Source organism: Taudactylus pleione, unplaced genomic scaffold (assembly GCF_031769625.1).
Source record: "Taudactylus pleione unplaced genomic scaffold, aTauple2 ptg000095l, whole genome shotgun sequence".
NCBI classification, from domain to species: Eukaryota; Metazoa; Chordata; class Amphibia; order Anura; family Myobatrachidae; genus Taudactylus; species Taudactylus pleione.
This window is the reverse complement of record NW_028284497.1, coordinates 10,094,925-10,109,567: the sequence shown is the minus strand read 5'-3', so window position 1 is coordinate 10,109,567 and position 14,643 is coordinate 10,094,925.

The window sequence follows — 14,643 nt, the reverse complement described above, 5'->3', positions numbered from 1 at the left end:
TGATTGTAACATTGTTATTAAATTGTTTGTATCTTTGTTCTACAAGCGCTACTTTTGTTTCTCTTTTTCCTATGGAGACAGAGGAGCATGGAAGCCAGAGTCCGCCCTTAGAAAGTAAGTTTTGTGTCCAATAATGACCAATTCCTTACATTTTAATAATAAAAAATAAAAAAAATAATAAAAATAAAACAAATATGTTGTAGGTGGACAACAGCAAGAAAGGAGGAGTGAGGAGGAGTCAGGGCCAAGCAGGGAGCCAGGCCCAAGCATGGAGCCAGGCCCAAGCCAGAGAAGGTCCAGAAACCCTCCCTTTTTGAGGGCGGAGATGGAGGCTTTGGTGTCTATGTGCATGGAAAATATTGTACATGCACCAAGAAATATGGGGGCTGGACAAAAATACAGGCTCTGGGATGAGTTAGCCAGGGCTGTTAATCGCGTTGGGACGACGCACAGATTTAATAATGTTGTGCGTAAAAGGTACACATTTGCTAGTGTGAATGTTGGTTTATAATTGTTTTTATAAATGTTGCAGGAAATACAAGACTAAATTAACTCTAAACATTGACAGATGGACAGACTTCAAATATCGGCTGAAGAGGAAGCTAGGAAGTAGGGCAGACCATGCCAGGGGGACAGGTGATGGTCCCATCCCTGAGGAGCTGACCTTAACTGCTTTGGAGGAGCAGGCTCAGGGGAGTATAGAGGAAGAGGAGTTAGTCCGTGTGTCCAATATGGCCACTGACATGGCCGAATTTAACGCTCCACATGGCAGAGAAGGTAAATATTTTAGATTTTTTGTTAAAAATTAAAAAAAAAAAAAACCCTAACAAATCTTTTGCATTACAGACCACGAGGAGGAAGTGCCTGCTCCTGAGGTGATGGTGGGCCCAGCACATATGAAGGCTCTGCAGGGCACGATCCAAATTTTCCATCTGGGGACCCTGTGGAGCCCACTCCAGGGTCACCACCCGCCCCAGCAGTGGCTCTCCTCACCGAGTTGGTCGACCAAACTCAGGAGAATAATTCTGTTCTCCTGAGGATGGAGACCACTCTGGTGAGGATAGATGGCAGATTGTTGAGGGTGGTGGAGGCCCTGGAGACATGTGCTGGGGCCCTGGTTCGATCAGCAGATGCCCAGGAGCAGGCAAACCGAATTGCCATGATAGAGTGAGGCTCCCTTCCTCCAAGGACCACTACCTCTGGCAGCCCAAAAGCCACCCCCAAAGTATGGCGAGCCCTATGGCTAGGCCAGAGCCAATTCCATCCGGCTCTGGCCAGGCCGGTCGGCGTGTTACACGCCAGTCGGCTGTTCCGAAAAAGCCTCTTCAGCCAAGCCATCCCAAATGAAGAAAATAGCCCTGGCTATCTTATCCTTCCCCTTTTGATGTCCAGTCCCCATATTTCTATTCACCAATGCCTCCATCTCCGTCCTTTTTTATTTTTGTTTCTTATTTTTTATATTTGTTTTTATTTTTTTTTGGTTGTAATATTATAATTTTTTTCATTTGTGCATGCTGCCAAATGCGTGTAAAAAAATATATATTCTTGTTCAAAATAAAAAAAAAATTTGTGTCTGTTTTAAATTGGATAAATATACATGTTTAATAAAGGTATTGATAAAGCAGAGGATTTGCAAAGACTGGTGTAGGCTTAAAAATGCAAAAAAGGCCAAAACTTTGGTAAAAACAACTTATAATAAGCCATCACCATGACATTAATTTAATCTTTTTATTCGCTAATGCAAACGCAACAAAAACAATTACAAGCCAATTAGCAATGTTATTAGCAACAACAAATGATTATTAGCTGCTTGCATTGTGTGGAACAAAATAGAAACATCAAACATAACATCAGTCACATTCGATAGTATCGATTGTACTCTGGTGCTTGAGAAAGCACATACCCAACTTCAAGCAGAACGATCAGCCAGGCCTCTAACCTGCTCGCAGAGTGACGTTTTTACTACTTCCGGCCTTCTAGGTTGGTCGTAGAAGGTTATTTATGTACATCCCTGGTACGCTCTGAAAACGGTGAGGAACACCTGCGTTTTTAGACCACCACCCCCGTCAACACCCACAAACAGCCTTTCATGTCAATCAACTCTCAGAAGCCACTTCCTGCTCGTAAGCAATACGATCAACAGCATTTTGGATCGCAAGGTCTCGTACGCACATGCGCACAACTAACCGTACACATGCATGGTTGGGAAACATTGGATGCGTACGACCGAGCGGCCGTTTACGACCGGCTCTGAATTCTGTCCTAAGTGTGTCCACGGGTGCCATGTGTGAGCCTGACTTTTCCTATAGTGTACTCGAAGAAGAGCCTCCTTCCACCATTTCAGTGCCCTCTGCAAATATGATGATGAGCAGCGAATGTCAATATGATGACATAGAAATTGAGGATGCTGCTGTGGAAGTGCACCAGGATTAGGAGGATATTTGTGTAGCTGACACTAATAAGGTTGTTGATGATGAGTATGTTGTTGATGAGGATGTTGTTTGTGTAAATCAGGCACCAGTGGAAACATTTGTTGCCCATGATAAGAAAAAGCCCACTGTCATACATTGGCTTAAGACAAAAAACTCCACTTCTTATGTGTGGAATTATTTCTACCCAAATCCGGGCAACAATTTTCAAGCCATCTGTATTGTTTGTAAAACCAGAGTAAGTAGAGGTAGTGACCTTAACCATCTAGGAACCTACTCCCTGTAACGTCATTTTTGGGAAAATCAGAAACTGGTGCTAAAAAAAATAGCAACAGGAAGTCCAGCATCAGTTAGCTCCCTTCCCTCAGCTAGATCCCAGCACCTGCAATCTCCACAGCCAACACCTTCATCATCAATATCTCCACTAATGATCGGAGGTAGTTCTGCATCCAGGATAAGGCTAGGTATCTCTTCCCTTATCCAGGATTCCTCAGAAGAATCATTGATCGCTAGGACTGCTCCTGCTTCTGGAGGTGGATCTTCATCCCAGAAAGGGACCAAGAAGACTACTACTAGTAGTAGTTTAAAAAAACAATTGACTGTTAACAATCCTTTGATAGAGGAAGCAAGTATGGCAGCTGTCATCCAGTTGCACAGTGGATCACTGATACCATGACAGTTGTGGTAGTATTAGATGGTGATATAATAGAAATTGAGAATGATAGTGTGGAGGAAGTGCAAAAGGAGGATGAGGCGATATTTGTGTCCTATCTGACACTAATGAGGATTTTGATGATGAGGATGTTGTTTGTGTAAATCAGCCACCAGTGGTAGCAGTTCTTGCTCATGATAAAAAGAAAGCCATTATCATGCCTGGGCATAGACCAGAAAAGCCATGACTAACCACCTGAGGATTTTGAGAGCGGATGGCAAACCATCGAACTTCTATACGGACAGCCATACAGAATGGTACCTCCGATAAACTGGTGGCTCACCATTTTTAGAGAAGGACCATCAGGTCTCTTCTCTCAAATGTAGAATTATCGATTGGATCCCCCCTCTGACACGAGGAGGTACCATGTAAAAATATTACATCAGAGAGCCAATGGATTAGCCGATTGGACAAGGTTGCACCCAAGGGCCTTAACGAGCTCAACCTTCTCTCTGTAATTTTACCTTGGTGTCATGTAGCAATATGGGGTGGAAGACCTTAGTCCTAGTGCTTGAAGGCATATATGCCTATATATCAGTATTCTAAAACCAGTGTGATGCTATAATTTTTATATTTTATCTTTCAGGTTGGTTGAAAGTTTCACGTTTTTCTTCTGATACTTTATGGTTTTTCTTTCTGATAATGCTCATCAGTAATGTGCTATTATGTGGTGAACTTTTGTATATCTATATATTTTGGCAATTGTTTCTTGTTCTGTTTTAGAACATATAATTATGGTAGCAGCGTCTGTTCTGGATAGGTAAGTGGAATAACTGCACTAACTAATAATTGATTGAGATATTATTATATTATCTGTGATCTGTATATTTCCAGGAAAATTAGATATCTGCATAATATGATGATGACTGTATACTGTATACTGTAGGGTTGTCTTTTGTTTTCTGGTGTTGTATTTATAATCCTGTATAGGATTATTTCACCCTGAGTATATAGGAACTGATTCACACCCGCTCACAAGATACGGTCGCTCGCTGTCAAAAATGGGCCGGATATTTAAATGATGCGCTCGCACTGCGTCGCGTAAGGACGCCCTCTATGTCTTACCGAGCTATGGCAACAAGCGCTCGCTAGTGTATAAAGATGCTCCCTTGCCACTCACAACACACGTCATCTCGGGAAATGTAGGATTAATCAGTAACATCGAGTGCCATCGTAGCTGCTCGCAGCCCTTGAGGTTGCCTTTCTCCACCGCAAGCACTGCGGTTCAGGGTAAAAAACAACCAAGTGACATGTTCAATGACGCAACTTTGCTAATTATGCACACCCATTAAGCTCCGTTCTGACGGTCAGACACGCCTGCGTTGGCAGCACCACTCCCCAGTTCACAAGCACCTTCCCCTGTTACCACCCACAAACGGCGCTGTCACTCAAAGTAGCGTCCTGTCTGTGTACTACGAGCGCACGATTGCACATCGCAGTCACTAGTTTGCGCACGCGCACTGCAACTTATATGCATGTGCAGACGGGCGACCATCGTTCATAGCGAGCAAGCGCAGCTTAGTGACCAGGTCTGAATCAGGTCCATAGTGTCATTATACTTGTCCACTAGCCGGGTCCGAGTATTGCTCTCTCTCTCTGTTCTGCCTATTTCTTACTGTGTGAAGTTCTCCTCCAGTATACCAGGTAGAGAAAGTATTAATTTGCTCTCCGGCAGCAGCACTGAGCACCATACGCCATAGGCTGTAATAGTGTCCTTGGAACACAAGTTTGCAGCCTGGACACGTCGAGGAGACGGGACAGGTGATGCTGAACCTGGTGCCTGTGCAGACTCTGGCGTGCCAGGTGTGGGGCATCTTGGTCGGGCGCTGCCGGCGCATTAGGGTCGCGGGTGAATTGGCTGATACCGTGACATGGCTTGCATGGGCTTAGTGGCGGGCAGGACCATACGGATAGGCGGATAGTGTGAGTACCAGATGATTTATTACCCCTGTATGATACTGGTGTGATTACATAAGCTGTTATAGGAGGAGGGATATAAATATCTGGGACCCGACGGGGTATATTTGTTGACTGCTTATGTGCTGACATGATGTGTGGGTGTTATGTGGACTCCACTATCTTATTGACCTGGATAGCATACCTTTATAACGGTCTACATCCAGACCGAAACACTGGTGTATTTACTGCGACCATGATTGATCCTTTGATGGTTAAATAAATGTGCTAAAATGTATCAAACCTGGTGAGTGCCCTTGCAACTGTTGTTCATATTTTTTGTTTGGATAGATGGACTATATGTCCATGAGGAGCACCCCAGTAATGCCACGGGATGAAGACATGAGTGCAGAATTTGTGATAATATGATATATATAAAACAACATGAATGTTTATTTAAATCCCTATGTGTTGAATCCCTTAGGAAACTACCTTATTAAGAATAAAATTATTCTCAGATGGATGTCTATTTCTCTAAACATTTATTTTATTTAGTATTCTTAAAATCGTTAACATAGCTCAAATGATTGTGTTGATAACATAGATATCGAAAATAAATATTTTCACTTGATATTTATGCAGTTTTACATTTCTAATGTACTGAATTTAATTGATTAATTTAAAAAAATATATATTTTATTTGCATTTTCAATTTACATTACAGAGGCATAAAGCTATTATTAGATCAAGGGCTGGGTCAGGAGCTTAGAGCTGGTTATGCTTTGGAGGGGAACCCCACATCATTTGTGCTAATTTGTAAAACATTTTTGACACAAAATAGACACATGCAGCCTGCACATATCTCACTGATATGTGCAGGGTGCATGTTCGGGTGTGTTTGGCTGCGTTCAGACACATGGAACTCGCCAGAGATAACTCAATGTCATTCACTGTCAAAAAATTAGGGATGTGCGCCGGACCATTTTTGCCGGATTTGGATTTGGATTTGGTTCTAATTCGTCGTCCGGCTTTGGATTTGGATTTGGATTTGCCAAACTGCGGTGACTGGCTTTGGATTTGGATTTGGATTTGGATTTGGATTTTTTTACAAAAATTGACAAAAAAAGCTAAAATCACATAAATTGGTCTTTTTTTTCTTCCTAGAGTATTATTAACCTCAATAACATTAATTTCCAGTCAATTTAGACCATATCACAGCTTATAATATTGTTTTCAACATTATTGGCCAAAGGTTGCAGTGAGCTGACTGGTTACTAAGCGACAAAGCAGCGGCACAACGACACAGACACCACAGTATAAAGCACATCTATGACACATTGCCACACAGCAGTGGCAGAAATGAAAAGTAGTGCACCCACCCAGTGGGGTACGGCCAGCAGAGTCACAGTACTTGTTTACAAAGTGGGCTACGGCCCTAGGAGTCACAGTGCACAATCTTATTAGCATTACACCGCACATAGGGCCTGATTCACATTACACCATAAAGTAGTGTCTCTTATTTATGTTACGACACACAGTAGTGCCCCTTTTACACAATGCCCACAGTAGTGACCCTTTTACACAATGCCCACAGTAGCGGTGTCCCTTACACAATGTCCCCCAGCAGTGGTGCCCCCTATGCAGTCCCCTTAGTAGTACGGTCCACTATGCAGTGCCCCCAGTTGAATGCTCCCCAGTAGTATGCCCCCCATTAGCAGGCCCCCCCAGTAGTATGTCCCCCATTAGCAGGCCCCCGCAGTAGTATGCCCCCCATTAGCATGCCACCCAGTAGTATGCCCCCCCAGTAGTATGGCTCCCCCAGTAGTAGGCTGCCCCAGTAGCAGGCCCCCCCAGTAGTAGGCTGCTCCAGTAGTAGCCCCCCCTGTAGTATGGGCCCCCCCTGTAGTATGGCCCCCCCTGTAGTAGGCCCCCCCAGTAGTATGGCCCCCCCCAGTAGCAGGCCCCTCAGTAGTATGGCCCCCCCAGTAGCAGACCCCCCCCAGTAGTATAGCCCCCCCCAGTAGCAGGCCCCTCTGTAGTATGGCCCCCCCAGTAGTATAGCCCTGCCCAGTAGCAGACCCCCCCAGTAGTGCAGACCCCCCCAGTAGTATAGCCCCCCCCCAGTAGCAGGCCCCTCTGTAGTATGGCCCCCCAATAGTGCAGATCCCCCCCAGTAGTATGGCCCCCCCAGTAGCAGACCCCCCCCAGTAGTATAGCCCCCCCCAGTAGCAGGCCCCTCTGTAGTATGGCCCCCCCAGTAGTATTGCCTCCCCCAGTAGCAGACCCCCCCAGTAGTGCAGACCCCCCCCAGTAGTATAGCCCCCCCAGTAGCAGGCCCCTCTGTAGTATGGCCCCCCCAGTAGTATAGCCCCCCCCCAGTAGCAGACCCCCCCAGTAGTGCAGACCCCCCCCCCCAGTAGCGCCCCCGGACCTTTGACAAGTAAAAAAATAAAAAAAATAAAACTTACCTGTATCCCCGCTCCCGCGCCGTCCGCTCTGTCACACGCTGAGGAGGGAGCCGGAAGACGGAGCTCATGTGTGAGCTCCAGCCGGCTCCCTCCGTGCAGCAGCCAATGAGAGTCTGTGTGACTCTCATTGGCTGCTGTAACAAACACACAGCTGCCGCTGGCGGCTGTGTGTCTGTGTCTGTGTAGGGCAGAGCGCTATCACTGCGCTCTGCCCTACACGCGAGGAGACCTGATGTCGGATTCTCTAGTGAGAATCCGACATCAGGCGGCCGCCGTTCGGCCCCGAACGGGGATCCGAGTCAGGCGGTGAACACCCGAACAGGGTTCGGGTGGACTCGGATCCCCAATGTTCGGAGCGGTTCGGATTCCACAGAATCCGAACCGCTCATCTCTACAAAAAATGTGATTTAGCCAAACTCGACTCTAAGTAAATTTGCAAATTTTATTTTTCAATAGTCTCCCGAGTGTCGGTAAAGCTCAGAGTGTTTGTTCTCGACCAAACTCAGGACAAACATGATTGTTAGTAGATTTACCCCTATGGATGTAACAGTACTTCAGTTGGATATATGCAGGGTGCATGTTCGGGTGTGTTTGGCTGCGTTCAGACACATGGAACTCGCCAGAGATAACTCAATGTCATTCACTGTCAAAAAATGTGATTTAGCCAAACTCGACTCTAAGTAAATTTGCAAATTTTATTTTTCAATAGTCTCCCGAGTGTCGGTGAAGCTCAGAGTGTTTGTTCTCGACCAAACTCAGGACAAACATGATTGTTAGTAGATTTACCCCTATGGATGTAACAGTACTTCAGTTGGATATAAGTAAAAACATTTACGTCTGGGAAAGAAAACTTAGGTCAGGATTCAGACCTGGTCACTTAGCTGCGCTTGCACGCTATGGCCAATAATCAGAGGTTTGCGTATGGTTCGCAGTGGGCGTGTGCAAGCCAGTCGTTGTGATCGGGAATCATGCGCTCGCTGTACACAGACTGAGTGCTACTTTGAGTGACATATAGAGCTGTTTGTGGGTGGTAACAGGGGAAGGTGCTTGTGAACGGGGGTGTGGATGTGCGAACACAGGCGTGTCTGGGCGTCAAAATGGAGTTTAATGGGTGTGCATAATTAGCATGGAGGCGTCATTGTACACGTCACTTGGACGTATTTTAGCTTGAACTGACCGCAGTGCTTGCGGTAGGGCAGGGTCAACCACAAGCGCTCCATGCAGCTCCGATGGCACTCAATGTTCCCGATTAATCACACACTTCCTGGAGATGACGTGTGCTGCGAGACAAAGGTGGGTGGTTTAATAGTCCTGCGTACACTCACTGCTTTTGCTCTCTAAGACATAGAGGGCGTCCTTACACCACACAGTGCGATAGTGGGATTTGCATACCCGGCCCCTTTTAGCTGAGAGATAGAGCAGCTTAGCGTCCGGGTCTGAATCAGGCCCTTAGTCTGTAAGTCACCTAGGTTAAGCAAGTGCCATTTTACAAAATGTCTGCAACAAACTTGATGCCTCTAGCAATCCAAGGTGCAGAGTCAACATTGGGTTGTCCCAGAGAGGGGTGATAGGGAGGGGAAATAAGTTTAAACCTACAAGTACATTGATCCCAAATAGTACAAGTGAAGTTAATGTTTGGGTGAGAAGAGACAGACAAAGGATGATGCTTTGAGGAGATCCCTAGTATAGATGGGAGAAAAATTAGCTTCCAAGCAGCAGTCTCTAATTCTACCCACCTCAGAGAGGAAGTAAAAGCATGCTATACCATGGCCTGGCTAAGGTGTGCAGCCCAATAATATAGGTTAACATCTGGGAACCCTCAACCATCATTGGAAATCTTTCTTCATAGATTTAAAAAACTAGTCATGGAGATCTTTTTTCTTCCAAGCAAACTGTACGAACTATTTGTAGAGTTGGGAGACAACACTGTTAGGTACATTGATCGGTAGTGTCTAAAATAGAGAAGTCGCGGGAGGAGATTCATTTTAATAGCTATTATTTAGTAAACCAGGAGATATAATAAGATTGCCACCTGGACAGGTCTGATTTTATAAAGGATAGAATCCTAGGGTAGTTAGCAGCATAAAGAGAGCTATAGGTGTGGGTAATACAGACTTATAAATATTTAATGATAGCGGTTCTCCAGGCAAAGTTATATTTAGATTTGAGAAGGTCAAATTGTGAATGTAGTATATAAAAGGGGAGAGCCTCTGTTTTTGATTATTTAATCTTATAACCAGACAAATTACCATAGTAAGCAAGAAGATTAAATAGGCTGGGAAGCGACACCTGGGGAGAGGACAAAGTGAGGAGGAGGTTCTCAGCAAACAAAGATATTTTGAAGTCCCATAAACTAACCTGAACCCCATTAATATCTGAGGAATGGCAGATATGGGCAGAGAAGGGTTCTATAACCAATGCAAAGATCAGGGGTGACCAAGGAGACCTCTGTTGAATCCCATTAGTGATAGAAAAAGGGTGTGAAATATCTCTATTAACTGCTACTCTTGCAGAGTGAGATAATTATAAAGCCAGGATACCTTGGAGAAATGGGTCTTAGAAACCAAACTGACAGAGCGTTTCAAGCATAAATGGCCAACTAATCCTGTCAAATGCTTTTTCAGTGTCTAGAGATAGCAAGAGAGCAGGACTTTTACGGGAATTAATGGCATGAAGAAGGTGATGACATGTCTTGTATTAGTCTGAGCTTGCCACACAGGGATGAAACCCACCTAAACATTGTGAATTATTTGGGGCAACACTGAGTTTAAGTAATTTGACAGGATTTAAGAATAAAGCTTAAGGTCAGTATTTAATAATGATATTGGTTGATAATGGGAGCAGTTAGTAGGATTCTTCCCTTCTTTATGGATCACTATGATTCATGCATCAAGGGCTTGTTGGGAGAACGAAGCACCTTTTAAAACACTATTAAATAGTGTGGACAGATGTGGGGTAAGAATGGTTGAGAATGTTTTATAATAGGCCGTAGTAAGACCATCTGTGCCTTGTTATTATATTTTAGCCCGGGCAACCTCATCTTCTGTAATGTCATCTTCTGCAACATGTTCCTATGTTTCTATGTCAGTACTTAAAGTTTCAGAAGCTGCAGGGGATAGAATAGGGAGATTACATTTCAAAAGGAATTGCTGAATTGAGTACACTGGTGGTGGAGTGGAACAACTAGATGAGTTGTACAAATTGGAGTAAAAAGAAATCCATCTGTAAAATGCATGGGGCTGTAAGTGTGGCCTGCTGAGGTTTTAATTGAGAGAATATTATTTTGTAAGATCTTTCACCACAATCTAGAACCATGATATGATATGACTCTACAAGTCATTTAAGTTTGGCCTTATCAGTGAGAAGATTTAATTCTCAGCAGACAGCTGACAGTTTAAAGTGATCATCTAGAGACCTTGATGACATATGTTTGAGATTCAGAGCTCGTAAATGCTCTATAAGGTCAATTATTCATAACTTTCTTAGAATGAGCAGAGACACTGATAAGGTGACCACAAATCACTGCCTTATGAGCCTCCCACAACATCTGAGACATATTGAGGTAGCATTGGTATGAAAATAGTGACGTAGTTCAGTAACCAAATAGGCTTTAGTTTGGGGGTTGAGAAGACCCTGCCATTGAGGCGCCATTGCCGAGAACCACAATTAATCCATCACTGGACCATGATCAGACCAGGTAGAAAGCATAATTGAGACATTCAAGATGGTCTGTGCCGGCTCAGCCCAGAAAAATATCATATCATGCCTTGTGATTTGTGGACATCATGAATTGAGGAATAAAATGTGTAATCCCTGGCCGTGGGATCCATAACCCTCCACACATCAAATAAGAGTTGCTGTGTGAGGAGTGATGTAAGAACTGCGGAGGACACTCTATGAAGGGATTTAGGAATGGGGTTGGACCTGTTCAGATGGCTATCCACAATAGTATTAATGTCCCCAGCTAAAATCAAACTTCCCCTGTGGTGTAGAGAAATGTGTTGTAAAAGAAACAAGATTGATTTTAGTTAGGAGCATTTATATTCACAAAAGTTTAAGGGACATTGGGGGTGATTCAGCATAGGATGGAATTGCAAAGCTGCACACAAGCAGCTTTGCAATTCCGTCCTTTGTAATATTAAAATGCAGCAGGAGGTATCTGACACCACCTGCTGCATTTACGATCCCAGAACTGTGACCGAGCTTGCAGCCTGGGATAACCTTCACGACCATCGGATGCAATATTGGATGGCACTGGCCAGCTGAGGCCAGGAAACTGCATCAGTGGATGCAGATCCTGGCCTTATCATCCCTGGAAAACAGTGGTGGGACGTCTCTGGAAAAGCTGGCCATCTCCGCCCCATCCTGCAAATGCCTCTCTCAGGCAGAGGCATAACAGTGGCTGCATGCGATCATGCAGATCCTGTTCTGCACATGCACAGAATGGGTCCTGTGCACGTGCAAATTCACGATCATCGTGAATCTGTGATTAGCATTGCACTTATGTGCAATGCTGAATCAACCCCATTGTTAAGGAGACCTTCAAGGATTAACAATCTCTCCTTTCGATCACAGACAATATTAGAGGGAACTAAAGTAAAGTGACTAGCAAATACTGTAGTAAACACCCTTCTTTTTGCATTGAGGATCACAGGCATAGTATACATTGGAATAACGTTTAGATTTAAATTCCGGGTGATGAGCACCTCAAAATTGAGTCTCCTGCAGAAACACTTTATCACCCCTCAGCTGCTTAAGTAGAAAGAACAAAGTAGACCTTTTTATGGGGATTATTAAGGCCCCTATTGTTTAAAAAAATAAATTTCAGGACCATTAAGGTATACAGTATAATAAATAAGAGCAACTTCAAGAAATAAAGAGGACAGAGAGCTCTGGGAGAGAAGATAATTACAGAGAAAATTACCCCTAACAAAGGGAGAAAAGGTATGGAGGAGGATTGAAGGAAGCGGAGGAACAGAGCTAAACCCTGTCCAACATATAGGACCAGTGGCAGAACTAGCGGCAGTGCAGCCGGCGCCTTGCATCGGGGCCTGCTGTGGTGCAGGGGCCCATAGCTGCCTGAATCCAACAGCGCCACTGCACCCGCCGCCAGTGTCCCTCCTGCCCCACAGTATTTAAGTGTAGTGCGGCCCACAGTGAGAGCGGTCCGCACTACACAGTAACAAACCGAAGGCTGCCAGCGGCGGCTTGGTGTTTGTTGTAGCAGCCAAAGAGAGTAAGACAGACACTCATTGACTGCTGCATCCATGGAAGGAGCCAGGCTGGAGCTCACTCATGAGCTCCGCTTTTCGAATTCCGCAGTGGATGATGAGAGAGACATCATGACATCTCTCCCATGGTGCAGAGTGGGAGGACAGAGGAGCTGACGGCAGCGGGCGCAGGAGCGGAGATTCAGGTAAGTGTGTGTTAGTTTTTTTTGTGTGTGTGTATTTGTCTTATATATGTAGGGGGGTCCACTACTGGGGGCACTGTATAAAGAGCACTACTGAGGGCACTGCATAGGGGGCACTGCATATGGGGCACTACTGGGGGCACTGTATAAGGGGCACTTCTGGGAGCACTGCATAGGGGGACCACTACTGGGGGCACTGTATAAGTGGCACTGCATAGGGGGGACAACTACTGGAACACTGCATAGGGGGGACTACTACTGGGGGCAATGAATAAGGGGGACTACTACTGGGGGCACTGCATAGGGGGAACTACTACTGGGAGCAATACATAGGGGGGACCACTAATGGGACCACTGCATAGGGGGGACCACTACTGGGGGCACTGCATAGGGGGACCACTACTGGGAGCACTGTATAAGGGGTACTACTGAGGGCACTGTATAAGGGGCACTACTGGGGGCACTGCATAGGGGGACCACTACTTGGGGTACTGCATAGGGGGGCCCAAAGCATATTCTTGCACCTTGGCCCACCACTCTCTAGTTCTGCCACTGTATGGGACCCATGGGAAGGGTAGGCTAGTAAGCCAAAAATGTTTGGGGACAGTCATGATTACCTTGTGGGGTGGGTGGCAATAACACTGACTAGGAGTTATAGGTTGGGCATGAGAAAGGGAAATATTTAGAGATCCTGAGTTTGCAGGAAAAACACCAAGTATATAGATAATGACAGGACATATATAGCTAAGGGGCTAACAAGGTAAGGAAATTTAGTAGTCATAATGCACATAAACATAAATCAATACCAATAACCAGGATAACACATGTAAACAATTGTAGACAATATGTATAAATTAGAAAATAGAGTTAAACCAATAAAAATACCATACAATATATATAATATACATAGGAGATGTTAAAAAGAAATTACTTGAAAAGATATTTAAAACAAGGAAAAAATGTCAGTTAAATATACACAGGAGGAACAATACTGTGCTAATAAACACAGAAAAACTAGATGAGTAGGAACCTGAGCCAATGTTAAATGACAGCATTGAAGAGATTCAATGATGAGACTTGGCAACACACTGTATATAGAATGTTAGGCAACTGAGTTGGACTTGGAAATGGATCTCGCTGTGTGCCATTCTTGTCTCAGGGGTCTTCTCGGTAGAGGAGTGGAATAAGCTTGCTGAGCAACTTTGGGACCCAGGGAGATTCAGGGTCTGAAGTATCTGAAGGGCCTCATCTGGTGTCTTTGCATATAAGACCTTACCCTCCAATCGGACTTGCAATGTAAAGAGGAAACCCCATCTATATTACATCTTGTGATCTCTCAGGGTCTTGGTAACATCTCTCATCTCCATCCATTTTGCTAGAGTAATGGGTGACATGTCTGGAGAATAAGGAGGTTTGCTCCTTCAAATGTAATATTCAGAGTTTTGTGAGCTTGTGCATAGATTTGGTCTTTTACCCGAAAATAATGGAGCTGCAAAATAACACGTCTAGATTGGGTGACATCTTGTGAGCAGGGTCATAGAGCAAGATGAGCCTTGTCCAAAATCAACATGTCATCTGGAACTGAGGGACCCAGGGTGCGAAAGAGGAGGAGGAGATAGTCTTCCAGATGTGCAGTTTCTACAGATTCTGGGATTCTGAACCATGAGCTTATTCCTACTCCCTTGATTATCGAGATCTTCTTGTTTGTCAGAGAGGAGGAGTAAA